This window comes from Lipotes vexillifer, unplaced genomic scaffold, assembly GCF_000442215.2.
Source record: "Lipotes vexillifer unplaced genomic scaffold, Lipotes_vexillifer_v1.1 scaffold1165, whole genome shotgun sequence".
Classification (NCBI taxonomy): domain Eukaryota; kingdom Metazoa; phylum Chordata; class Mammalia; order Artiodactyla; family Lipotidae; genus Lipotes; species Lipotes vexillifer.
Window position 1 is genome coordinate 101,587 of NW_006771639.1, and position 16,722 is coordinate 118,308.

The following is a 16,722-nucleotide window of genomic DNA, read 5'->3' on the forward strand; positions in this document are numbered from 1 at the left end:
AAAAAAAAAAAAAAATACCTTAGTATGTGAGACTCATGAAATAGAACAATTTGAATAAAAAAAAATTAAACTTTATAAAATATAAACTTTGGAAAGGAACAGAAAAATAAAAATGCTTTAAACTTAGGGAAATATGCTTACTAATTAAGCATAATTTTGGTCCTAAGTTTCCTGGCAGCGGAGGCAAAAAACCAGAAAACAGAATGCTACAACTGTTCTAATATTTTATTTTTAAACTAATACTCTTTTCATTTTATCTAGGGTGAAAATTTTTCCTAGAACTTAATTCTAAATGATCATATGGGTTTTGATCCATATTCCATAGTATGGGGCTGTGGAATTCACTGATTCATGCATTCAATTCATAATGCCTGAATGTTTAATATATGCTATGCTGAGGCTTTGGCCTTAGCTATAAGACTGTTATTCTTTGGGTCCTGACCACAAGTCTTTCCTTCATTACTGCACCCTGCTTTGATCTATTTCTCCAACTGCTTCACCCAAAGTAGAAAACTTAGAAAAACTGACTCTGTTTTATAATATTCATGTTTCTTTTTGTTGTCAAAAATAGGAAACAATTCAAGGTAGATTTTTTTTTTTTTTTTACTGATTTACTAGAAAGATACTGGAGTATCTTATGGAATCCAAGAAACTGTTGAATAAGCCTGCTTCAGAAATAGCAGAAAACAAGGCACTTCCAGAAGCCTCGATACTGGAAGTTTGGGGAGTTTGTAAATCTTATTTTAAGAGCAGTGGACTGGGGACTCTGGCTACATCTTTGAGCCATCAGATAAGACTGCTTTAAAGTACCATATGCAGGCCCCATTTCAAACCAATTAAATCAGTTTTGGGAGCCAAGGCCTACTCAGCTGTATGTTTTAAGTGTCCCAGGTGATTTTAATGTGCAACCGACGTGGCACTGCTCTAAAGGACTGCATTTAATATAATAATGCTGCAAACAACTCCTAGTCTCAGTGTGTTTCTCTCAGTTCAGCATTCAGAATCCCAAGGACAGAGAAGGTGAATGGTCCAATTTGACAAAAACATAGACCACGGACCATGTCAGTCATGGCCCTAGGGGAGGCTCATGATCCAGAACACGGCTGCAGAGTAGGGTGACCAGTTGTCCTGGTTGCCTGGGACTAAGGAGTTTCCTGGGACATGAGACTTTGGGTACTAAAATTGGGAGAGGTCCAGGCAAACCAAGGCCAGTGGTCACCTACCTGAGGGGCAGGGTAAGGAGGGGCTCTCAGGAGTGGGATGGGGCAGTTGAACAGGTCAATAATGCTGCATCATGTTGCACAATCTTCATGTTCGTAGAGCCCATACCATCTGAAGTGTCTTGTCAATGACTTTTCCAGGGTGAGGAGGGGATGCGAGGGGCTTGGATGTGGTAATTTACCTGCAGTGCTACATAAAGTAAACGCTTCCCACCATCTCACCATATTTAATGCAGTGTATTTCAAAGAATAGATAAAACTGAAGTAAGTTTGGTGACTTAGACTACAGAAACTCTTTTATGAGTTTAGGACACCTAGCAGCAAAAATCCTAAATATATACGGTAAAGGAAATAATTTTTACTTTTATAAATCCTGTATTAATGCTCTAAGATACTTTGTCAACGTCATAAACAAAACAAAATCTCAAATGTAGAAATGCAAAAGTTTCAGAAATGTTATCTTTGACAGCCAAATGTCACCCTTTTCCACATTTTACAATGAAAACATTACAAAAAGTAGAACACTTTAACTTAAAAATGCCATGCTATTTCCAGTGTCTCTGCTAGTCAGACGTGGCTGGATGACTTTTTTTTTTAATCTTGTTTCTAACTCAGTGGGCCAAGGGACCGTCCCGTTGTAAGGTGATGGCAAGGGGAGAGGTACAAACACTCATATGGGAGATTTTTCTGACTGTAATAGTATATCTGGAAAAAAAAGATCACGACAACCTCTTAAATTATAAACTCTGTGATGAACGTAAATCTTTATTTAATTCAATAGGCATTCTGGAAATCTACTGTACAGCTTCTAGGAGAAGCAGCTAGATCTAGAGGTCCCTAGGACTCCCAAACCAAAATAAACAATGCCAATGGTACAAAGCATTTGGGAACACAAAATGTAATTCTGTTATATACAAGAATGCCAGGTAAGTTGAAAATTCCCTTCAGCCATACAAAGGAGAGGTCTACAAGAGATTTAACACTCAAAGTTTAACACTGACTCAAGATATAGTCTGCAAAGGAAAACCAGTGTCCTTGGAGTATGGCAGGAAGAACTAATCAATACGATGCTGAACCAACCTAACAATGAACGCTGTCCCACTGACAGGAACCACTGCTACAAAACTCCCAGTTGAAACAAGTACAAATTACTGCCTGTGATATATGTTTTGAGAAATGCATTCTAAGAAATAATCTTGCTGTGAGAGTAGGAAAATAAGACAGGTCTCATGATTTTGGTGCCCCCAAAGAGATTATAACCATGTGGACAATAAATGTTAAAATTTCAGACAAAGACTAACTACAAAGAAAGAAACAAAAAGTGAAAAAGGACAACGTTCCTTCCAAGGAGACGTAGCAGCTTTTCTCAGCTATAATTTTTCGGTTTGCCTACATTGTAAACCTTTAATTCTTAACTTAGGAGATGGGAAATGGCTTATATACCTCAAAATATTCAAATGATCAAGTGGTAGGCCAAAAAACAACGAGAGAAACCAGAAACCAGCAACAACTAGAGGGTTTCTCTCTAGACTAATTTGGTCAATATTGAAAGGAGAGAAATAAAATAATTCAAATTAAGTGAAAATGTAAGGGCCTAAAAATAACGTGTCTGGTTGGATTTTTCCCTAATATATATTTTTCCCTCAGCATTTACACTACCTGTACTTCTCCCTCAACAGCACAAGGCCCTGTTAAAATAGGCTCTTCTCACAGAAAACCAGAGACCCAAGTTATTGGGGAAATCATGAGGCATTTTCCCACCTATTTCTTTGTCTCAATTGCCTGAAGTGATGCTCCAACGATCGCTGATTCCTTTCAGCATTTTGCCGCTGCTTCCCTCATTTTTCTGGAAAGGAGCTTCTTGCTGGAGCAGCCACCTGAATTCTTGCATTGGGGAGTTCCTCTCCTCTCTCCTCTGTTTCTAAGCATATACCAAACCTGGCTCCTAAGAAAGCTCACTGTATGAAATCCAGGTTGTACCACACCTAAAACCATTACAGCTGGGTGACATTCAAGTTATCTTGTCTCAAAACATCTGTTCTCTGAGTAGCACCTGTTTATGACCACCTGAGGCCCATATCAAATGAAAGGAAGGATCCCACAGTCCCAACAGAGGTTCTGCAGAGGCCATGGGGCTGAATGCACGTTTTGTTTCCCTGGTTCTTTTGTACCCAGACACACAATGACAAGTGCTTGGCTCAAGCAATGGTCGTCAGGGTGACCACATCTCAAAGCTCAGTGCCTCCAGTTCTTTGTCTCCGAGCTCTGGGAGCTCAGATTCATCTCCTCCTTTGGTCCCAAGACCATCACCTATAGGACTCTGGACACATACATCCATAGGTAAACTGTTTAGAATTGAGAAAGCAAACAAAATGGTTTCTTCTCTTTCACATTTATCATTAGGTCAAAAACAAAAGAATTGTTTGAAATTCTAGCACTCTTGTTCAGAAAAGCCCCTTAACTCACTTGCACTGACAAACCTAAAGGCTTAAGACTCCTGCTCTTATGAGATTCTACTGCAAATCCCACGGGCTAAACATCTGAAAACTCATAAGGAAGAGGATGACATAGTCACAGGAGCTCATCCTCCGTTAATTTACAAACTTGCTTCATTTCTGCATTTTCCATCTAGTATTTTGCAAATGGGTGATGGGCTTGTGTGGAACGTCCGTGGGCTTTTCTAAGCCTGAAAAGTAAACTCTGGAGGTGCAGGCCAACAGGGGCCTCTCTCACTGCACACAATTGTATAAGCTGTCTCGGTGGTCCTCCTGGGGAAAGGGGTGGTCCTTCCAGGGAAAGGATGGGCCTGCTTCTGCTCTAAGTGATCCTGCTGATGGGGCAGTGTGGAGAGGCAGGGCTGCTGACTGCTGGGTGATCCTCGCTGGGAACTTAAAGATTCCAATCCAGGGATCTTAAGACAAAACCCTTAAAGCTCTCAAACGCATGCCCAAACAAAATCTTAAGACACACAGAAAGAAAAGATAAGTCAGCTTTGAGAAATGAAAGAAGTAAAAATCTAACTGAGGCTATGAACTTGCTGTCACTCACCAGGAACAAATTAGAGGTAGACACTGGATCTGGGAAAGGAAGGATGAACGTGAATCACAGACGCTGTCTTCAGAGGACCAGGAATCAACCAATATTTAGATAAATCAGGGTTTATCTAAATATTTAGGACTGTGATAAACTCACAGCCTTGCAGCAGGGTAGTAAAACAGCATTTTTTATAAGGCTACACAAAATCTATTCAGGGGCTGAAATCTTGCTGGCAAAATAATTAAACCAACCAAAAATACCTGAAAACATTTTCAGAGAGTGCTGTGCAATCTCTCAAACAGAGGAATATGGCTTGGGAAAGCTAGGCTTACCCCAACAAGGGGTTCAGGAAAGCAACTGTTTTCAGAACAGTGAAAGGAACTGGGGCAAATTAGAAAAGAGGAATATATATACAAGGAAAAGATTAGAAGGGAAATCATTATTTTTAAAAAGTCCAATGTCCCTATCTTAGGATCGCAGGTCAGCATGACCTGGAGTGTCTACTCTGCTGACCCTGTCCTTTTTCTTAACACATAGAGAACAGAACTTTAGGTCAGACAGGACCTCAGGAACTGGCCAGGACTGCACAGCCAAGCGGTGACTCAGTGAGCATAGGAAGTGTTTAGTTGCCATGGTTCTCTGATCTAAGCAAGATGACTCTGCGAGGCATTCGGCAGGTGGACTGGTCCCATCTGTCCTCACCTCACTCCCTGGAAATGAGCTGCCCTTGGGGCTGTACAAGTGGGATAACATAAACCCCCAAACTGATGGAGTACCCTCCACTTTTCACACTTAATATTGGATGAGGCCCACTAAATAGTAACAGACTCCGTAGACTTCATGGAGAAATTCAAAACAAGTAAATCAGGGTCACTTTTAATAAAGCCTTCCAATACAGATTCCCAATAGAGTACTAATATACTTATAATTCCACTTTCTTTTTTTTTTTTTTTTGCAGGGGACCAATGGCCTTTAGATACCAGTCTGGCATCCAACTCCCACTGTCTAGTAACCAATTTCTAAAAAGAATCTGAAGTTATTAAAGAATTTAAATAGGATTAATTTCACTCCAAACATTGTCTGTCTTTACTTTGTGTAGTAATTTGAGTTGCTATAAATGAGAACAAAAGCTCTTTCCAGCCTCAACTTGACATACACCACCACTTTCTTATTGCCCTCATAATTGTGTTTTATTGTTTTTAGAGAAGTTCTCACTTCATACATTTAATTTTCAGTGCCAGGGGATGCCATTGTCATCTGAGGTAAGAGTCACTCTTTGTCTTCCAGAATCCTTTCAGAATGACAGATCCCACAAGTCTATAACACCACTGGTGTATAAGTGATGAAAACTCGCCAGCTTCAGCAGACCAAAGCTGTGATTTCCTGTCCAAAACATATTGAAACAGAGTCCCCTGTCATCACCTGCTATCGCTGGGACAGATCCTCACTCCATGTGCCTCCGTGGGGATTCTCATTGTGCTGAACTCTATTAGAAAATTCAAAAAATTCACCACCTCATTTCCAAGGTGTGAATATATCCTATCATTATCCATTAGTTATTGAGTGCTAGCAGTGCACCTGGCACCTATCATGACAGAGAGCATCTTCATAGCAATTCTGCACATAACTGGAGCCGTCACCCTACCCCACACACACCAAGGGAAAGAAAAGACTACAGGTGTCAACAGGTGTTGAAAAAGTTATTAGAATTCTGCATTCAATCCATCTCTGACCTACAGATAGGAAATGACCTCCCTAGTGCTACAAACGAGCTTTGCAAAAAAAAGGGAATTTTACTCTTACACACAAAAAAAGACCACGTTTAAGTATCTTTTTTCTTCAAATTTGTACCGTAAGGCTAACAGAACTATACCTATTAGAATGAAATAAGTGAAATGTGATTAATATTACCCAGTATAATTAAGACACTTAATATTATTTTAGTTCTCCTTCTTTTTAGACCAGTCAACAAAATGATGACTAATAACAGTCACATTTAAGACTCAGGGAGGGTTCAGTGAGCACAAATGACCATCCGACACTAACATGCACAGAACACAACTCATTGCTATTCTATTGACCTCATTCTGCCATATTTCCTGTTCTCAACCCTAGCTTATGCTTAGGAGAATTTTACAAATCTGTAAGCATTCTTACCATGTGAAAAAGTTTAATCCAGTTAAATTTATGGATAGATACAGGCATACCTCGCTTCACTGTGCTTCATTTTATCGCGCTTTGCAGATATTGCATTTTTTTTTTACAAATCGAAGGTTTGTGGCAGACCTCACCGAGCAAGTCTATCAGCACCACTTTTCCAACAGCATCTGCTCACCTTGTGTCTCTGTGTCACAGTTTGGTAATTCTCACAATATTTCCAACGTTTCCATTATTATTTTATTTGTTATGGTGATTTGTGATTGGTGATCTTTGATGTCACTACTAGGATTCACTGAAGGCTCAGATGATGGGTCGCATTTTTTAGCAATAAAATCTTTTTAATTACGGCATGTACGCTGGTTTTTTAGCATAATGCTATTGCACATTTAGCAGACTGAAATATAATGTAAACTTAACTTTTATAGGTACTAGGAAACCAAAAATATTGTATGACTCGCTTTATTTAGGTATTTATTTTATTGCAGTTGTCTGGAACCAAACCTGCAATATCTTGGCGGTATGCCTGCATATAGATTAACAGATGTTCAAAACATAATCAACATTAACACATCAGTGTAAAAAATTAAAACGAAATAGTTTTTAATCAGCATACACCACTAGTAAAATAGGACCTCATTCTTTTATTTATATTTCTATATAAGCATAAATGCATTAGAACAGGCCCCATTTGCCAAGAGCACTACAAGATTACCTAGAATGCAAAGTGGCAGATTCGTATGTGTATTTGTAAACACTTTTCCCATCTTCGAGGAAACTCTATTTTTAAAAATTTTTTTTAACTCATTTTAAATTATTTTTCTAATTTAAAAAATTATTGTTTAAATTACTTGCTGTCGTTTTCTCCATGACTCACCTATAAGCTAACTGAAGGGAAAAGAGTGAGATATGAAAAGAATACACAAAATAAGGAACAGAGAGGAATATTCATAAAATGGGTAAAATTCAAAGAAGCATATGAAGCTAGCTTACTAAATCCTGCACAAACAAAAAAATCTGAACACACGACTGAAACCTACAGTTTTCAAAAATGTAAAAATTTACTCTAGAAGTGATAAAATAGCCAAACAGTTCAAATACAAATAAAAGAAGAACGGAGGAATTGCTCAAAGATCCACTTTCCCCCTTTATCAAAAACACCAGGTCCACACGGTTTCACAGGGGGATTTTACAAACTTTGAAAAGCAGTTGATTCTAATGCAACTTAACGGCCCTCATAGCACAGAAAGGGAAGACATATGTTACATGGTTATTAAAACCCAGTGAAGAGTACATAGGAAAGGAATTTTCAGACCAGTCTTACTTGTGAACATAAGTCCTGAGTGAGTGAGGGTAGTTATTTTAACAAGGCAAAGCAGATTTCAGGGGAACTTAATCTAGTTGGAGGGCAAGCCCCAAAAGAATGCCCAGAAACTACAACAAAAAAGTCCCCCCAAAATTACAGTATCTTGGGTCCATTAATTACTTACAGTTTGAATCTTCTGAGCAGGGACAGAGCAGCAAACATTCCAAGAACTGTTTTTCAAGATGTAGACTGCAGATCACCTACCCAGCGATCACCTGAAATGGAGGTTACAAATGCAGATTCAGACACCTGACCCCAGACTTGCTGAATGAGGATCATTTAGTGTTGAGAGCCAGAAATCAGACTTTTAACAACTTTCTCAACTGATTCTCTTGACCACTAAAATTTAACCACTGTTGTCCCTAAAATAGTGACTCTACTTATGGTTCCTATTGTGTAGAATAACAACGTTACTTATGATGTTGACTTTATCAAGTGAGGCATTAGAATTACCAATTAACTCAGAAATATTCTTTTCATTTGACCAGGATTTGTTGGTCCATTTATCATTATGAGTCTATCCTGGTTATTTTGCAATGGTTATGTTTTAATAAAAAGTTTGAACCAAATAAAAAGTATGAACTAAAATTATTCTTTTAATATGCTTATTTCTTTTCTTTTTTTAAACATCTTTATTGGAGTATAATTGCTTTACAATGTTGTGTTAGTTTCTGGTGTATAACAAAGTGAATCAGCTATACATATACATATATCCCCATATCCCCTCCCTCTTGCGCCTCCCTCCTGCCCTCCCTATCCCACCCCTCTAGGTGGTCACAAAGCACCGAGCTGATCTCCCTCTGCCATGTGGCTGCTTCCCACTAGCTAGCTCTTTTACATTTGGTAGTGTATATATGTCAGTGCTACTCTTTCACTTCGCCCAGCTTCCCCTTACCCCTCCCCGTGTCCTCAAGTCCATTCTCTACCTCTGTGTCTTTACTTCCGTCCTGCCCCTAGGTTCATCAGAACCAGTTTTGGTTTTGTTTTTGTTTTTTTTTAGATTCCATATATATGTGTTAGCATATGGTATTTGTTTTTCTCTTTCTGACTTACTTCACTCTGTATGACAGACTCCAGGTCCATCCACCTCACTACAAATAACTCAATTTCATTTCTTTTTATGGCTGAGTAATATTCCATTGCATATATGTGCCACATCTTATCCAGTCATCTGTCAATGGACACTTAGGTTGCGTCCATGTCCTGGCTATTGTAAATAGTGCTTATGCTTATTTCTTTTAGAAATCATCTTTAGTAGTCGTTTTTTTCCCCTACTGACTCATCTTCATTATGATATAATACAAACAAACCATTTGTCCATTCAATAACAAGTATTTATATAGTGCTTATTATCTAATTTACCCTAGACTAAGTGGTGTTTAAAATAATGTGTTGTTTCTCTATCTACCATATTCTGGCTTTCTATTTTATATAATTGCATGAATTTTAATAACAGTCACTCTCAAATTTTAACAAAATAATCTTTTAGTCACTTTGAATACATTGTCTTAAATGAGTTATAACTAGATTAACCAAAAATGTAGGCAAGAATCTCAAGGTTGTTTTGCTTACACAAAGATTTTCTGGATTTGCCGCTGGGTAGGTTATACTCAACCAAGCTGTCATAGTATAAAAACAGCATTTTACTAGCCAGTTTCGATAGGCAAAAATTTACATTTGCTATAAAGTAGTTCCTTGTTTTTGCTCATGCCATTTATTTCATCTCCCATTTTTCATAAGGGAGTACATTCTTCCTAATGTGGAATCTTTCATTCAACATTACAATATGCTAGTAACTGTTGAGTGGTTAGGAGAGAGAAGAGAACAAAACAAAGTTTCTGGCCTCATGCAACTTACACTCATTTGCATTATTTTTATTTTATGAGTACATTAGTAATTTCAGTAACTGGTACCATAGGTAATATTAGTAAATGCATTACTGTTTAGAATATAATATTTACTGTCAAGGTAGTTGGTAATAACTCTCTTGTCTCCTTTATCACTATAGCAGTAAACTGAAAACAATAAGAGAAGGCTTTGTTTCCTTCCTTTCACTTTGGGAAAGAAACAGAAATTCTGGAGTTGAACTCACTGTGAATAATAAGTGTTCTTTAGAGGGTATCTTTTATTAGTTCCTCACTCACCAACTTCTGAAACTCCCACCCTACCATTTCATGTAGGACCAATATATCACAGCTGTCACTGACTCCACCTGTGCGTTTATTTAGGCTGCTATGCAGATTTTAATGACATCTTTGAGAGATCATTTTAAAAACCAACGCCCGCTCCCAGTTTCCCCATATCTCTTGAATGCATTACCATTTTCAAACTCAAAACTCGGTAAAACTTAGTAAGACATTACTGTATTTACCAAAGTTAGGAAAAAATAACAAAGATAAAAACTAGACTGTCTTCTAATTATACTATGCCCATTCTTATCATGAAATTACTGATTAGGACCCTGTTAATCCTAACTCTACTCATTCTCCAAGCTCCTGATGAAGTTTGAAGTCTTCCTCACTAAGTCTGGTCAGCATCGCCATACACACTTCTTTACCCTTTGATTCTGTTTAACACTTCATTTAAGTTTGTCTTATATTAAAAATTAACTCTAGTGCTTTTCAGCGGTAAGAGTTATCAAAGCATATTACAGAAAGTACTATATATAATACCATATCTCTATTATCAAGTATTACAAAGTACTAGATATTATCTGTTGTATGTATACATATATATAAAGTCCTTCCATACAGATACACATATTAATAATAGGAATGAGACCCATCAAAATGTCAACAGTGGTACATCTGAATTGTGTGATCCAAGGTGTGTGTGTGTGTGTGTGTTCTTTAGTTTTCTACATTTCCGAATATCCCATAATAAATGCCTTTTCTTATTGTAAGTGGCATGAAGTATTTTTCACTGAAGATTGACTAATATGTCTCCAATAATGTTAGATCCTGCTTGAGGGCAGGGTGCATACTATATGTTCCTACAGCTCTACAACAACTTCCATTGATAGAAACACAGAGGATCTAGGTACTCAGTAAGAACTTTGAATTGTATGGATTGGAATGAACAGAAACTAGTCATTTTATTACTATCTACGGCAATACAGCCCGCAGAGCAACCTGATCATCACCTCTCTAGGAAATTTATCATCTTAAGATATCAGGTCTATGGTTTTCATGAAGTACTATCTGTGCCACCACGGAGAGTTCTGAAATGTTGTGGATTGTGTTTTTATTGTCCAATGATGGGGGTGAGGCACCAATGGCATTTAGTGGGTGCTATATACTAAATATCCTATGACTTTTAGCATACACCCGCACAAAGAATCGTCTCATTCAAAATGCCAGTTAAATGCTGTTAAGAAAGTTGGTTGGATTAACCATTTATTTTTTCCTTCTCATAAAAAAAATGAGCAAATGAAAAATCAAGGAATTATGATTTCTTATTAGACCTCATGCCCCAAAGAGTGTGTGGCATATTAAAGATGACCTCAATTCTTTGATACTCTTCCCATGAAGAGGAGTGTTCCCTATGACAGCTTTGACAAATGAAGTAAGACAGAAGTCAGGTTAAACCAGTTCCTGGGCCTAACCCTTAAGAGAATGATACTTCTTGTCCTGCGCTCTTAGAATCCAGCCACTAGATAAAAAGTAAAACTACTCGAGACCACTTTGCCATGAGGAGCTCAAACCACATGGAAAGACCTTAGAAGATGAGACACCATGTGGAGAAAGAAAAATCAAACAACAAGGAGATGCCAGATATGATACTTCATGAATAAGTATTGTGGAAACAGGTCCTCCAAACCCACGTGATCTCATGTGGATAAAAGATGATCTGCCCAGCTGAGTCCTTCTTAAATCCGTGACCCACACACAACTGTAAGCAAACTAAAATGGTTGTTTTAAGCCACTAAATTACCTCCTTTTATCTTGAGTGAATCTCTTTTGCTTCCTGGAAATTCAAAATGGAGGATGTGTTGGATTTTAAAGTGTTTCTAGAGAACACATAAAATGTTCTCTTTGCAATAAACAAGTAGACCTCAACTCCCTAAATAGACTTCTGGCAACTCTTTCAGGCATTGTTTCACTTCCAAAAATGATCCTGTTTTTGATGCAGTAAGCAGCTGTAATTATCTACCAAACTCTAGCTAACTAAAATGGACATAAACCAGCCATTGTGCTGATTGTGACTCCATTATGACATTAGTTAATTTAATTTAATCCTATGATGTAATGTTACTCATATACATGTCTCTACTACTGAATTGAAAACTCCTTCAGGGCAGGAACAATGTCTGCTGCATTTTTCTGTGTGTGTGTTCCACCCTAATGCACAGTGCCATGCATATGGGATGTATTCAAAAACATTTGTAGACGATTATGATACAGTCTACCACTAGAAATTAATTATTTGGTTAAATTCAGCATCACCTCCTTCCAGTCTTCTATTTGAAAGCCCTAATACTCTTGACATGATTTCTGGTTAGCCATAGAATCCTCACCCTTGAATGATTTTATAATATGTCATCTAGTCAAATGTCATTATTTTACAGATGAGGAAATACACCAAGAGGTGAGTGACTTGCTCAAATTCATGCAGTTATTTAGTGCATAATAAAGTCACTACATAAAATTTAAAAAATAATAAAGTTATTACAAACTGAAAATTATTTCCTTTAACAGACTGCTGGAGGGTCAACCAGGACAGCCAGAGGGTGTTGGAGCTCCTGAGAAGTGGAAGGCCTAAAGTGTAGGAAGTGGGCAAAAAAGGTGGTTGTGGAGATTTAAGAGAATCCAGTTACATCTTAATCCATCTGGAACACGAGCCAATGTGGGCCAATACCACTCATAAAATTTGAAGAAAAGAATTCTAAAAGACATAAATGTGAAGGGGCTGTATGGATAGAAGATACAATAAAGATTTCTTTTTAATTAGTTGTACAGAGTAAATCATAAAACCAGTATCTCTGCTTTGAGACTCATCATTAACAGCTGTTTATTGTACTGTGAATTATTGCAAGATAATGTATGCAAGATGCTAGCCTGATATTTGTGCTTCCACTTCTCAAATCTTCTCAAACGAACTTGCCTATCAAAAACAAGGAACGAATCAAGAATGGAAAGGCTGGCAGCAGATGCAGGAGAACAAATTCTCCATCTTATGCTTCCACTGTGTGTTTTTTAGTAAAAATAGATTAGGATGGTTTGAACAACTAACTAGTGAAAGTACAGATGTAGATGGTGTATAAATTTCCTTGAAAATTCCAAGAAAACCCAAACTAGGTTTTATCTCTATGGCATTATAATCCCAGGATGAGAACATACTTGAAGCCTATTTCTCTCCATGCAGAATCTAAAATGGACGTTAAGAGATGTCTATAGAAACACTGCATGATAGGGCTGAAGCACAACATAGTGTCATTTTATTGATTTGCACCACCACACTGAGCAGCAAAAGGAAACTGTTTGGCTCTATATGGAGCCTTGGGTAAGGGAAACTCATCATGCTCTTAATCAAGAGATTAAGCCCTTGGAGATACCACTATGCAGAGTAAATCCCAATGAGTCTGCTCATCAACTCATGGTAGGAATTTAGCAATTATTGAGAATTTAGCATGTGCCAGCCAACACAGAATGTATACATTCTCCTTAATCTTTACCACAACCCTCCAGTAGGGGGAAGGAGACATTGCTTCTACTTTTTTTTTTTTTTTTTTTTTTAATTTTTTCGGCGGCAATGCATGGCTTGCGGGATCTTAGTTCCCCAACCAGGGATCGAACCCGTGCCCCCTGCAGTGGAAGTGTGGAGTCCTCACCACTGGACCACTGGGCAATTCCTGCTTCTAAAGAGAAAAACAAATACCATATGCTAACACATATGTATGGAATCTAAAAAAAATGGTTCTGATGAACCTAGGGGCAGGACGGGACTAAAGACGCAGACGTAGAGAATGAACTTTAGGACATGGGGGCTGGGAGGAAGGGGAAGCTGGGACCAAGTGAGAGAGTAGCAATGACATATATATACTACCAAACGTAAAACAGATAGCTAGTGGGAAGTAGCCGCATAGGACAGGGAGATCATCTTGGTGCTTTGCGACCACCTAGAGGAGTGGGATAGGGAGGGTGGGAGGGAGACGCAAGAGGGAGGGGATATGGGGATACATGTATTCGTATAGCTGATTCACTTTGTTATACAGCAGAAACTAACACAACACTGTAAAGCAATTATACTCCAATAAAGATGTTAAAAAAGTTTTAAAAAAAGTTTAAAAATAAAAGAAATAAAACATACATGAAATAGAAGACAAAAAATACAATAAAGATAACATAGACAATGTTTAAAAAAAAAAACCCTCATGGTCACAAAGGTCAAGTATCTCTCTCGAGGTCACATAGCTTATTAATGATGAAAAAAAACCCAATGAGTTTTGTTATGAATGATGCACGTGTCAATACATCCTCTCACCAATTCTCACCAAAGCAGGTATTATTATCTTCATTTTAATGAGGAGGTAACTGAGACTCAGAAGGTAAATTACAAAGCTCAAATAAATAGAGGTAATAAGAGGCAGACTGGGAGTCTTATCCAGGACTATTTTACTTCAACGTACTTATTTTTTCCACTGCGGCACCTTGTCTTCAATATATATCTTCTTCTCACCTTTACCCTTTGGTTGAATAACAAGTTAGGAGCCTACTATCCAAAAAAACTAGGATCCTCAGCTCAAGACTGTTGTTTACAGTTACAAAGCAAATGAGTCACAGGGATGAAATGTATAGCATGGAGAATATAGTCAATAAGTATCTTTGTATGGTGACAGATGGTAACTAGACTCAGTGTGGATCTTTTGTAATGTATAGAAATATCAAATCACTATGCTGTGTACCTGGAACTAATATAGTGTTGTAGATCAATTATGCTTCAATTAACAAAAACAAATGGCACTTTAGAAAGTTTGCATACTGTCTGATTCCATAACATAGCACTCTTGAAATGACAAAAAACAGAGATGAAGAACAGATTAGTGGTTACCTCTCGTTAGAAAGGAGTCGGGGAGGGAGGAAGAGGACTGTGGCTGTGGAAGGATGGCATGAGGGATCCTTGTGATGGAACAATTCCGTATGTTGACTGTGGCAGTGGCCACACAAATCTATACATGTGATAGAACTGTATAGAACCAAACATATTCACACACAAATCAGTGCATGTAAAACTAGTGAAATCTGAATAAAGCTGATGGTTGTTTAAAAAAAACAATGTTTTTTCCAAAAATGACTCTTGTTTATGGCCCACGTTATCACCAGTGATGAAACAGAGATGCTCACAGGGGAGGAGACCAGCACTCCTACGTCATCCTTTCTGTATCAGCTAGAATAGACTTGGCTTATGCTGTGTAAGGAACAACCCAGTAATCTTAGCTGTTTACAAAATTAGATGCGAAGTCTGGCAGCGGGGCCAGGCCATTCTCCATAGCAGGTGCCCTCTACACAGCAACCCAGCGATCCAAGTGGCTTTGATCTTGAGGCTGTTCCATAGCAACATGAGGCCTCCATACTCTCCATGGCAGGGATGAAACTGACCAAAAAATCCTACCAGGGCTTTTCACAGCCTCAGTCCAGAACTGACATGTATTGCTTCCTTTCACATTTCATTAGCCAGAAGCCATCATCTGCCACCACATAACTCAGAGGGCCTGGCAAGTATGATTTGCCGTGTACCCAAGGAAGAGGAAAATCAAATGAAATTTGGTGAACACATAACATTGTCTGCCACCTCATCCTTAAGAAGTAAACCCAGACTACACAAGAAAATCACAAAAACTTAAGAACTAGCAAATAAGGCCACAGATTTAGAATTGGAATGAATTTATTAGAGGAAGACACTTAAAGCCTCACTATAAATTTATTGATTCAATGAAGAAAAGAGGAGGAAAGTGTAACCATAGATGCCAGAAAACTTTTAAAAAATATAGTAATTAAAGGAAAACTTACACATAAACATGCAAAATGATCTTAAGTATTTTACTTAAATGTCAAAAGTGAAAGAAAAATCTAGGACTATCTTGCTGTAGGGCAAGAGTTTATGCATCATTTCCGTCATTCATCTTAAATCCAATTTCTCAAATTCTATTTAGTATCTCCTTTCTCCAAAGCACTGAACAAACTTCTATGGCAAGGCTGAAGAAATCCAGAGACAACCCAAACCTCTAACAGATGACACTCTAATAGATGAGAAAAACAGACATGGCTGAAATAAAAGGACAAGGTCATTTACGATGGAATCTCAAAGTCAGCCACGAAAACACCAGGGCTAGAAAGAACCACTGTGGTCCCCCGCAAAGGCATATACTGTTTTCCTGATGGTTTGTGTAGTGTCCAGCACACGATACATTTCTCCTGGCTGCTCCCTTTAATTTCTGCCTGGCAGTGTGGTCATTCAGTCTTTTATGCTGCCTGAAATACTCCAGAGCAGAATAATCCAGAATGAAGAAAGTAGATAACACAGAGGCTTGTCAGCCCCATTCATCATGTACGTCAGCGACGGCAACATACAAAACCTTTCAGATGAGCTGCTTTCAGCCTGTGTCAGCCCACCTTGTAAAGAAGTGACACCTGCCCAGACCGCCAGCACCCTGTGTCTGGGAAACCATCTCTTCCTCACTTGGTCCTAATGAACATGCTTCCGTGTGAAACATAAAGACGGTATAAGACAGAAACGTACTGATTAATTTCAATGAGCCTTTCAGAGGTCACAGTCCATGCTGAGCAAAGTGATTTTCAGCTGACTTTATCATATTAGTGAGGACTCTGGGGACATTTTGTGGGGTAAATCCTTTTCTGCTTTACCATGCAGAGGAAACAGTTTCCATCTTTAAAGCCCTGCAAGCATTCCTCCCCCCCCCCCCCCCCCCCCCCCCCCCCCCCC